At 43.7% G+C, this 12,353-nt stretch overlaps 1 protein-coding gene across 1 annotated transcript in view; it reads left to right on the top strand.

Annotated features, from left to right (window-relative positions):
* Positions 1-12,353, top strand: part of MYMK (myomaker, myoblast fusion factor) — a 121,377-nt gene that overhangs the window by 61,610 nt on the left and 47,414 nt on the right. The window lies entirely within an intron of this gene.

The following is a 12,353-nucleotide window of genomic DNA, read 5'->3' as shown; positions in this document are numbered from 1 at the left end:
CCGAATGTATTTGGCATTTGTGTATTCCTACCGGACAGCCTTATAATAGAGATTCTGGGAGTTGGCAGGATGGGCAGTCCTGACTTGATGCGAGGGTCGGAGCTGTCACCTGTCATACTTGCACTTCAAAGGCACTGCCTCGGCTCACACACAAAGAACTTCACACTAGCCTATTGTGGCTGCAGGCAAACTGGGACCAGGTCAGGGAGGCAGGAATTTCCAGACATGTCTGTGGGGGGAAAACTCCAGAATCTTCTCCCTCTGGCATCAGGTATAGACATGGGACCCTCAGACCCATTCTATGGTTTTCTCCTAGGCCTGCGGAAGGCAACAGAAGGATTGCCCTGCTACCAGAGGATTGCCCTGCTGCCTTAGGACTGCCCTGCTCTCTGAGAAGGAAGACAGGACCTGCTCCTTCACCCTAGGCTGCCTGAGTGATTACAAGTGCTAGTTAGCTGGCCTCCTCCTCAAAGCTTCTGGGGCACAACACACAACTGCCCAGCTAACCTGCTGCAACTGGACCAGCCTGAGCTCTGTTGTCCTCTGCTGGAATGTGTTCCTGTTCCCCAAGAGGTGTCTCCCAGGTCCTGGACTCTTGGTTTAGCATCAGTTGAGATCCTTCTTTAAGAAAAGTAGAAATCCTGAAGTTTTGCTCTCTTCGTGACCACAAACTGGTCCATTCTCACCAAGATGTCACCTCCAATGCTGGCCGGCAATGCAAATGCTCTGGTGAACAAGAGACTTTGCACTGCAGTGACTGTCAGCTAGGACTGGCTATGTGAGATCTGCTCTCTGTGCAACAGTATCAACAGCAATGCAAATCACCAGCAATGACTCTCCGTGACGTCCAACAGGATCTTCGCGCTACGGTTATGACTATCTATGGTGACCTGTCTGCTCCTTGTGGTCACCTTCACCGTGAACAGAACTCTTTGCACTAGACTTTTGATGGTAACTTTTCCAGCAGGACAAACCTGGTACCTGTATTTGACCTGCCCTAAATTGCGGTCAGCCCAAACCTATTACTCTTCCCCAGTTAGCACAACCAGTAAAAGACAGTTGGCACTTTGTGTTTTTAAGCACTATTTTTACCTAAATCTTTACAATTGCATATTTCCAGTTCTACTAATTAGATTTTTGTCGTTTTGGTCTCAAATAATTTAATAAAATATACTCTATTTTGTAAATTGGTGTGGGATTTTTTTTGTGCTGTGTTTTCACTTTATTACTGTTTGAAGTGCTGCATAAATACTTTACACATTGCCTCTAAGTTAAGACTGACTGCTTTTGTGCCAAGCTTCCAGAGGGATAAGCACAGGTTAATTTGAGGTTTGCTTGTGTTTCACCTTGACATGGATTGTGGTTACTGCTTGAGTAGGGTTTCACCTCCCTCAACTGGTAACTTAATTTCTTAAACATGGTAGTTGGTTTACTTGTTGATTATGAATGGGATTCAGGGTTAGGGCAGCCCTCAAACCTGTTTGCGGTTTGTGTTCTAAAAGCTTCAGACCCTGTTTCTGCCTTATAAATCTGCATGTATCAAAAGGATTCATGCATTGTTGGAAAGTTAGGTTTTGGGTGTGATCCACCATTCCTCTCTCCTACATTTCTCTATTGGGTGCCTTTGTGTGATTGATGCTTTCTCAGGGCCATCTTACCTCAAAGTTACATGTCTTTTACGTCTGAAACTTCCTCCGTTGAACTTCTATTTTCCCTCTGAGCTGCCACCCACCAGATAATGAAGAAACACAGAAAGGTTGATACTGCTCAGGATGTTGAAGAGAACTAGCAAGGAGCACAGACAGTGTCTCCTTAAACCATCGCACGTTTAATTATGTAGTAACGTCATACAGCTAAATACAATTCTGTTTGAGCATCAGTGACAAAGCTAATGGGAGCCATTGAATCCCATGAATACCCCAAACCAATATAACAATTCCATCCAAACCTACATTTTCCATCTGTGTTATGACAAAGAACATCAATGTTTGCAAACATGATAGGTGTGAAAAACTCTTTGGTGGAAAACATCTCTTAACATCAAAGTTTTACTAAATCCGCAAACTTTTCACCACTTTCAGGAAGTTGCGAAGCTGAGAACTGCAGGAAGAATCTTATTGCTCTCCTAAGAAAAAATCCTCTCTTATCTACTTTTCACAAATGGGTGGATAAATATGAGGAGCATTTCTACCTTGATGCTAGGCACCTTTTTCTGTACTTACGAACTTCAGAGGATAATATGTTTAAAAAATGTTTATCCATCGCAACATTATTCACACCATGAGGATGAAGCAAGTGCACATTCTAATGTAAGAAAGATAAAGGTCTGGATTTGCCAACCTCTTATGCAACACAAAACAGCAAGACAACTTGCTATGTTGCATTGCATGGAGGGGAGAGAGCAGAAATGCGCCATATCTACTAAGATATGGCTCACTTCAATTTTCTCATTGCGCTGGCACACTTTAGGCAGCCTAGCACAAATGCAGGTACTCTTGTGCGATGCTGCAAGGGATTTCTGCTTAACGGGCATGATTGCTTCTGTGCATGAAAGTATACCTTCCTGCACCAAATCCTTCCTCAGAGGCATATTCCTCTTTGATTGTGTGCTGCAGAATGCAAAACACATGGAAAGATTAAGTGAAAAGGAGAAATTAAGTTATTTCTCCTCACTATGCCACTCTTAGGCAGGTACACCATTTTGGTGCAAACCCAGATTTAATACCTGTAGTAAATCTGGATTTGTGTCAAAATATATGTGTGGATGCATGAGGATGCCCATGCTTCATCCATGTAACACCTACGACAATGCCGTGTAATGTAATGAAGTGCAAGGCACTGTGTTGCGTTCTATTTTTACAAAGCCACCTAAACACATTGCCAATTGGTCCTCAAATGGCTTAGTAAATCTTGACTTGCATTTTGCATTGTGGCTGCCCCAAAACATTAGTAAAATTTGGCCCCCGTGTTGTGTTCGACCCCTTTGTGTTAAATAGTGACATACAAAATTGCACCAGCATACTTCTGTGAAGTTGACACACTTCGTAAATTGAGGAAGTTGGCACATAAGTCCCCTTTGAAAAACTTTGCTTAAAGACAAAATGTTGTTAAAAAAGTTCTTGGGAGATTTTTGTCTCCAAAATATATATCGTTAAGGGTTTGTCTCCCACCAGATGTACTTTTTGTAGAAATGTTCACCCTTTTTTTTAACTTCAGCAACTTTGTGAAACTGATGAAGTTTCGAAGAAGCTCCACAAGGCTGATAAAATTAATTGTTTCTAACATTGCACATCACCAGTTTTCTTGTACTCTGTCCAGTCTTCAAAAGGAGATGAAGGATATGGGTGCAGATGGGCAACAGAGAGAATGAGTGATACTTGACTTTTAAGAAAGCCAAGATATTTGGATTCTTGGATTTTGTTCTCGGTTATCCGGGAGTCTTTTAGGAATCTTGGCCCAGGAACTTTTTTATTTGGGCTTGTCGGCATTGCCTACATTGCTTGATGTTATAGTAGTTTCACCAATTAAAATGTCCATGAAGAGTAAACTACTGGAGTGATCATTTCTGTTGTGTTTTTAGATAAAGGATACCCCATCTGACAAATATGAGCAGACAGAATAGTTTGTGCTGAGTGGTATGATGTGCATGATGGCCAGATGAGTGGTTGTGAAAGTCTGGAACCCTGAGATCTTTTCTGCTCAACTCAATTATGGAATCCTAGACAAATAACATAATCCCTCAACAGAATCAAAATATGTAGGCCCAAATGGCATAAAAATCAATAAGTAATTTGAAGTTAATGGTAACTATAAACAATCATGCTCTCAGCCTCCCTGGAAATATAAATTGTAATCCCAGACAAAGTGAAAGATTTCATCCCACCATTGGCCGCCTCCAACTAGATCACCCTCTCGCAGGACCTCTGCAACTATCTCTCTAAATTAATCAACAACAAAATCACTGCCATTTACAGAAACTTCAGCCCACAATTAGACATGACTGACCTCGCCAAACACTTCCCGATCTTATCCAAAGAACCAATGCTAATCACATGGCCCATCATCAACCTAGAAGAAACTATCACCACCACAAAGTCCATGCACTCAGGGGCCCCATCGGATCTCTGCCCCACCATGCTTAGTCCAGAGAAATGCAACCCAGATGTTTGGAAATATGCAACTGTTTCTCCATTGCTGAAGACACCCTCTGCAGACTCTTCAACGCCTGCCAACTACAGACAAATCTCTCTGCTATCATACCTGTCCAAGGACTTTAAAAAAATCATTAACAGACACCTCACTGAATACCACAATGACCACCAACTACTCGATGCGACTCAGTCTGGTTTTAGACTTAACCACAACACAGATACTGCCCTTTTTGCTTTCACGGATGAAATCCGCATGACTCTGAAACAGAGAAGACATAGCGTCCCTCATCCTCCTGGACCTCTCTACACCATTTGACAGTCTCCTGCCCCATCCTCATCTAACGATTACACAAAATTGGAACCTAAGGACATGTGCTCCAATCGGTTTGCTTCCTCCTGACTTGAAGGACCCCGTCAGTCAGTCTGACACCATACACTTAGGACGCCAACGAACTCATCTGCAAAGTTCTGCAATGATCCTTCCTGAGCTCAACCTTCATCAATGAATACATGATCCCTCTAGCCAGCATCATCTACTCTCATTACATCAATGTTCTGTCCTACGCCAATGGCATACAACCCATTCTCTTCCTAATGGACAAGATGTCCATTACCCAGATCAAGTTCAATGCTTGCATGAGTGAAATCACCCTCTGGAAAAAGGCCAACTGTTTAAATCTAAACACAGACGAGACCAAAATCATAATCTTTAGGAAGAGCACATCACAGTGGGACTCCACCTGGTGGCAAACAGAGCACCCTCTTCACCCACACCAAGATCCTCTGGATCATCATCGACAGCAAACATACCATGACCTCTCAAGTCAATACCATCATAACCTCATACTTCCATACCCAGAAGATGCTAAGTAAGATTTTCAAATGGCTCCCAATCAGCACCTATAAAACTGTCACACGTCCTAGTCACAAGTAAGCAGATCTACAGGAGCACACACTATGCCAGGATCAACAAAAAACTCACCAGATAGCGGCAGACCCCCATTCACAAAGGAGCACCCCTTCAAAGCACCACATAACAGAACACTCAATAATCACATCTGTTTTCACAAACCTCCCAGACACCACCACTCGTCTGGACTCCTACTTGCACACATCCTGCGCATACAGAAAACCAGATACGGAGGTCGAGCCTTCTCCTGCATCACTCCTACCATGTGGAATGACCTGCCGCTACACATAAGTGCTTCCTCATCAAGCAAGAAGCTGAAGACCGGGCTTTTCGAGTATTCCCACTAGACCCTAGTTGTGGCTAGACTCGCACCTGCTCAGTGCCAGGATACCCTCGTGGGTGCTAGTAAGCTCTACAAATCTGCGTAACATAAAAAGTAGCAAACATAAGGATAGCCATACCCAAACTAAACCAAGACACTTCCCAAATGCATAAAATATTTGCTAGATCACCACTTTCAAATGAAACTAAAGCCCGTAGACATAATTGACATCATGCTATCTTTACCTTCTGAAGACTCTCACATTGAGCTCTTTGGTACAGGGTCTGTACCTACATAATACTAATTGGTTGTATTCAAAATCAGAGATTGATAAAATCTCTACTTTATATTTTCATGCGACTTTGCCCTTTGTTCTTCAGTGGTCATGGCGAAATTTGTTTCTCATACAATGTTCAGTCTTAGAGATACAGTTCCAAAGAAACTGGTTTCTTTTTGGAGGCCACATGCCGTTCTTAGAACTCTTTGTTATGGCCAACCAAGCAGATTTACATTGGTAGATCTATTCTCTGTCCACTAATGCCTGACATACTGCACATTTACCATATGTGCAAGACAAGGGTGATTATCACCCTACCCACATAAAGGCAAAAGTAATGCAGTCTTAAAGGCAACACTACACAAAGGTTTTTCCAAACATTGTAGTAGCAGTCCTATTGATCATCATGGCAGACCAGAAGCATCCCCATTCTGCTTGCCTGGCGGTCCTTAACAAGTCTGAATAAGACTCCAGGACTGACCACCAGACTCATGCTGCCAAATTACGACTCTCTGAGCCATTCCGGCAGTGGACTGCCGGATGCACAAGGGAACTACCATTCCCTGGCAGTGTTACGACGGAGATGCAATGCAATATGCTGTGCGGGACTGCATATTACAAGTTCTCCTCACCGTCATCATTTTCATGGTAGTGAGCCCACCACAGTGGCAGTGGCAGTGGAGGAACAAATGGGACCCTACAGGGCCTCCATGACCCCTCTGCCATGGAGATGCATTCAGGGGTGGCACAACATGTAGCCCCATGTCTGCTTGTACCCTCAATACCAGCACGGCATGGTCTTCACAGTCCATGCCGTGCTGGGACATTTTTGCTGATACCATTGCAGTGCCCTTTTTCAGGACGCTGCCATGGGAAAGGCAAACTGATATCCACCTGCATGAGTTGAACTCATAATCAGGTGGGCGGTCCTTGCGCAGCTTCGGTGGTGCTGTGGAGGCGAAGAGTTGGCACAGCACTGCCAAAGTCGTAATTGAGCCCTCAGCTCGGTTAAACCAAAGTACCTTGACTGTAAAGCTGAATACCGTGACCATGATATGTGTGGAGTTTTCTCCCTGATCATAGAGGCAATTGCTCATTTTGTTTTCCTGTCTGCATCCATTATGCCTTTAATGGAGCTCCTGTACAGAAAAGACTTGTGTCAAAAGGCCCACCCTAAGTAGGGCTGGTTTTGAAACACATTTACCCATGGGCCAGTGGCAGATGGACCTCTGGGTCACAGGTTTTCAATGAGAGAGCCAGCTGAGAGTCCACTGTGTGTCTAAATGAGGTAGGGTAAGCATGAGGCTGGCAGGATGGGAGCCCTGCAAATTTACACCACACCCTGTGACATCATTAATCTCTTGAGACCAGGTTTGTCATTTCACTCAGCACCTGTTATTTTGGATGGGTATGGCTCCTGTAGCTAGCCACAAGTCCTGCTCACAGACTCCTTTAGCAGACTGCGAACACACAGCTATCTACTGGTTCAGCCTTCTCTATGCAGAACCCAGGTAGTATGGTGTTTGCTATTTTGAAACCTTCCAAATAGCCTTGCTGCTGGAAGAAATTACATTTAGCTTCTCGATCTCCAGCCTTTCTTTCTTGGGCTCTCTTTTGTGTAATCTTCCCTTGGAGGTGCTTCCCTTTTTCACCTGTACTGTTCCCTGGGAGGAACTTCTATTTTCTCTCTGGAATGTCACCCTGAAAATAATGGAGATGGCGAAAACCAGTCTACGGGCATCAAGTAATGCGTAGGAGAATTCTCTGCCAGGGGACGCAGATAAGTGACACCTGGAACAAGAGGGGACTGGGCACAGAGCAGCGGAGGCTGGGGTCATGGGGCAGAAAAGGGAAGAGGGCGCCAAAAAGCATCATAAGCAGCCACAGAGTGGGCAACATAACGTATCTTAAGTGGAATCAGTAGCAAGGCCATGTGACAAGATCTTGCTGCATCAAAGATACATAGATAACAAAATAAAATGCCCCAATCTACTACTAAGTTGTCCAAAGGGATGCTAGGATAATGCAAAGAATTAGGATACAAACAAAACCGGGCCGTTCTACCAGAACATAGGTGTCCCACCAGGGAGGGAGCTGGTCGAGGGCATGGATTACTGGGTTTCAAGGAAAAATAATAATTCAAGCCATAACTATAAAGTAGGGACTATCTGAGTCCAGAAAATACAAATAAAAAATACTCAAGTTGTACTTTTGGCAGCATGTTGGAAGACTTTATCTTGATGATAGCAATTTAATTTATGACTGCATTTAAACATGTATCACAATTTATTAATATTAGTTTAAGGGTGGTGGAAACGCATTGGCTGACACTGCTGACACGCTTTTTATTAATATAAACCATTTAACAATGCACAAAAGTACAAATACGAACAAGGACTTCTCATTACTTTTGAAATGTGTACTTTGGAAAGAAGACAAGCTGTACTGAATTTGCATCACTTTAAAGCAAAAATCACCCCTTAAAAATGCATGGTCTTCTCACGGTTTAGTACCAGATGTAGAGGATGGTTTTTCAGTGACTGGCCCTAGAACCAGGAAGTTCAGCGTTCAAGGGATGCCTCATCCAGCTGATGCACTTCCTTTCCATGGGGTGATTACTTTATCTCCATGTGCCTGGCTCATTTATAAACTAGGATTGCTGGGAACAGTTAGATATCATAGTTAAACTACAGCGTCATCTCTCAATGTACACGTTGGAAAAAAAAACAAGGGAAACGAGGGTTCCATTAAAAAATATACCTGACAGCGCTTAGTACTGAGAACCAAAATAAATGCTCGTGAGATGACTGGTTTCCAAGACTATACGTTGTAAATCAGATGCTGTCTGCTGGTGAAGATAGAAGTGAGTTCTAAAAATTATATTTCCTGTCCCATTGGTGTAGGCTTTCTGGAAGCTGAACTAGTGTTCTTCCCCCTTCGATAACTATATCCACCTCTTCGGAGGCAACATCCAGATATTGTCACTTTATTTTTTATTTGCAAAATTTGTGTTTGTTGATAACCTTTCCTGACGTACCATAAAAGTAAAATGGCGAACTAGCACACATATAATATTACAATTGAAGTTTCTTAGACATTTGTATTGAATGGAAAGGAAATAAAAGAAAAACAAAAGTGTTTTTCCAAATCTTATCACCGTAGAGGAATACAACTCCAAAAATGCCACATGTCATTTCAGCTTCTTCCAAGTAGGGATGGCCAGTGTTGGTCTCTGAAGCCCACACCTGGGCAAGATTATTAGATCATTCACGCATGATAAATACCTAATGGGGAAGCATTTAACTATTGGGTGAGTAGCCTTAAAATATGACACGTAAATGTTGGTAGGTTTCACCCGCCAAAAGATTTTATGGGTAAAATCCAAGTGTCGGATGTTATTGACGTTTTCATCATTCAGACGCTCTTGTAAGTAGAAGTTTGAGCTGGTGGTAGACTTTAACCAGGGCCTGCTAATAGAGGTCTAAGTCCACTCTCCACTGAATTGAGCAGAGGTATAGACGATTTTAACACAAACCAGTCACTTTACTTTCATCACTTTTTGTATTTGAGATGTATAGAAATCCACGCTGAAGGCGGTGCTTCCCAGCTGCCTGGGGCTTGGCCCTGTGCCTCGTAATGCACTTGGGCCATGGGTGACGTCATTTAACACACATCCCGTGAGTTACTGCTAACTTCCTGTATGCCCTGCTTCAGGTTATCACTTCCTCTGATGCCTGGCGTGGTTTCCTGTCTGCATTCTTCAGTTGCCACATCCAAAGCCATCATCATGGTTGACTAGCGAGTCAGTCACCCGAAAGCGCTCCAACAGTCTGGCATCAGTGGAAACCGGTATTTCATTTATGAATGATCGTAAGCCACTGAGCGCTCTGTCTGCCTGCTTGTACCGATGGATTGTTCCTATTTCTGTTAGCCTTTGTGTACTATTTCCTATGAAGTATGCAACCATTTTTGGGGACATATTAAAATACTTTGGGGCATATTTATAATAACTGACGCATCCCCGCATATCAGCAGGGATGCGCCAGTTATTGTGCGCCCCAGCTCTGCCACCATGGATGCGCCGCATTTATAATGCTGCGCACCATGGGGCAAAAACGGCACAGATGCGTCACGTTGTAAATATCCCGCACCATGGCGCAGGGTTTGCACCGCTGCTGCGTCACAAAAGTGACGCAACGGCGGCGTAAATGAGGCGCAAGTCAAACATAAATCTGCCCCTTTGTCCCTAAATTTCTGAATTGCATACAAAGGACTCATTCCAGCTCTATTTCGACTGACTACGAACCGGTGCAACTTTTCACTGATATTTACACTGACCTTTCGACTCACGTACACTTTTAAAATCTTAAAATAGCAAACATAAAAATGAGCAATTACAATACAATGGGTCTCGCAATAGCGAGATTTTGACGTATTGGCATTGCTTTTTATATTAAAAGGCATTATCATTTACAATACCAATAGGTCAAACTTTAGCAAAAGTAAGACCTATTGTACTGCAGAGCGCAGTGTCCGTGAAGCGGGCGCCGCACTCAAAATTATAGTTAAAAAACAAATTATTAAACTGAGCGCGGTGCCCCTAAAGCAGGTGCCGCGCTCAACGTGCAATTAAAAAAAAAAAAGTTGAAAGAAAGTGCGGTGTCCATGAAGCGGAAAGTAGTAATAATAGAAAAAGGGGGCAACCGCTTTTAAAGTTAGAGCGGCATATCGCTCTATACGAAAAGCGGTGGGCGCACTGCAAATACAAACAACAAAGCAGCCGTCATTGTTTGTCCCCATAGTCAATAAACAAAATAGTGCTCACCCACATATAACGCAGACCGTGTAACAAGCCAAGTAAAAGGTCCAGTCCTTATGGGCGGTAACAAATGCAGACAAGGTGGTACCAAGGCGGGACTAACAAGCCTACTTACAAATCAGCAGCCTGCATTTATGAAGGACAATGACACAGGCCAATGACAAATGTGGGCAGAGAGTGGGAGGGACTTCCAGTGCATACCCTAATACAACATGCCTCGCAGAGCGAGCAGTGCATGCACGCTGCCCTTAGGCTCCACCTTATAAAGGGTATAGTAGTAGAGTTACCTGGCCAAAATACTGTGTGACAAAAATTTAGTATCCTAAAAAAAATGGCCCTTTGGAGCTTTTTGTATAAAAACTACAGCCGAAGAAACATTATTTATGCCAACATTCATATTATGATATTTGTTCAGAACATATTTTGATGTCAATAATCTGTAACACAAACCAACAAAATTATTCAAGAAATGTAGAAGCAAGTGTTCCACTAACATCCACGTGCCATAGAGGCAACAGATCCCATATAGGAAGGGGAGTGCTAGACTGGACCAATAGTAAATGAACTGGGTTCTGTTGTGTTGATGTCATCTTTTCTTGAAACATCTTATACAGATGTGTTACTAATACACAATTACTAATTTAGGGGCTCTTTTACATGTTAATATTGAGGGCTGCAAGGCTGGGCCCAACACCCAACTCCCCTCTGGAAATCCAACCCCAGCCTTCGGCTGTGCACAATAGGATGTTGGCAATAGGAAATGACCTATGGCCAGGAACTGCACCCAACCTCCATGGTGGACAACACCCATTTTGCGGCCATTCGCGGTGTGGTATTAGCCCTGTAGCCAGGTCCTTGTGAACGGCCTGCCATGCACAGCCTTTTGCCACGCATGGTGCGTGGTTGGCTGGAGAGCTAAACCTGTGGTTAGGCCTGTACGCAGCACTTTGCGGGTGCCCAGTCCAATGTCATGCATGGCATTTGTGGGCTAACCCCTCCATGTACCCCCACTGCACGTTTTTCTTGCTCATAAGTTTTTTTTCATGGTGCCCATTAACACAATATTCCCTTGTTGCAGCTTGTTTGGTATTTCGGGGCTTCCGCTCACCGCAAGAGTCCTGTGGTATTACACAGGGAGGGAGAATGCTGGGTCCTATGGGAGTTCCGAAAGACTCCAGACACTAAATGTTTTAACATTTTGTCCTCAGAGTGGATATCTTTGGGACCGCTTCTTCCACAGAAATGCCAAGGGGGACCCCTGCCATGCCTCATTTTGGGCCATATGTAGGAAGCCAAATACCGGTCGGTAACGGCCGATTTTCGGTAAATATCCCGTTACCGACCGGTATTTAGGCTTTTGCTATGTAGGGGGCAAATTTCAGGATTCGGTAATTTACAGAATCGGTAAAATTACTGAATCGGTAAAATTACCGATTCGGTAAATACCGAATCCTGAAATGAGATGTAGGGGGAGTGTCTCGTTGGTGTGGGGATTCGTTATTTACCACCAACTAAAAGTTGATGGTAAATGACGAATACCTGGAAAAAAGCATTTTTGTGCAATTTGAAGTGTGCAATGTGGCAGACATACATGCCCTTAGGGCATGTATGTGCGCCACATGTGCACACATGGACGAATCAGGGGTGCAACAGGGTGTCAATGTGACACCCTTCCACCCATGATACTGCCTCCCCCGTTACCGATTCGGTATTTACCGAATCAGTAATGGTAACTGGCTTCCCATTCATTCCTATGGGCCTCCAGGCCCATAGGAAAGAATGCTCTGTCCTGCAGGACTGGTCTATTATGAATCAGAATACTCATTTTTTTTAAATTTTGGGTATTGCAGTACTGCTGTGGTCTCAACGTTCCA

This window comes from Triturus cristatus, chromosome 1_2 (genome assembly GCF_964204655.1).
Source record: "Triturus cristatus chromosome 1_2, aTriCri1.1, whole genome shotgun sequence".
NCBI lineage: Eukaryota > Metazoa > Chordata > Amphibia > Caudata > Salamandridae > Triturus > Triturus cristatus.
Note: the sequence above shows the minus strand (reverse complement) of the source record. Positions and strands in the feature narration are given on the sequence as shown.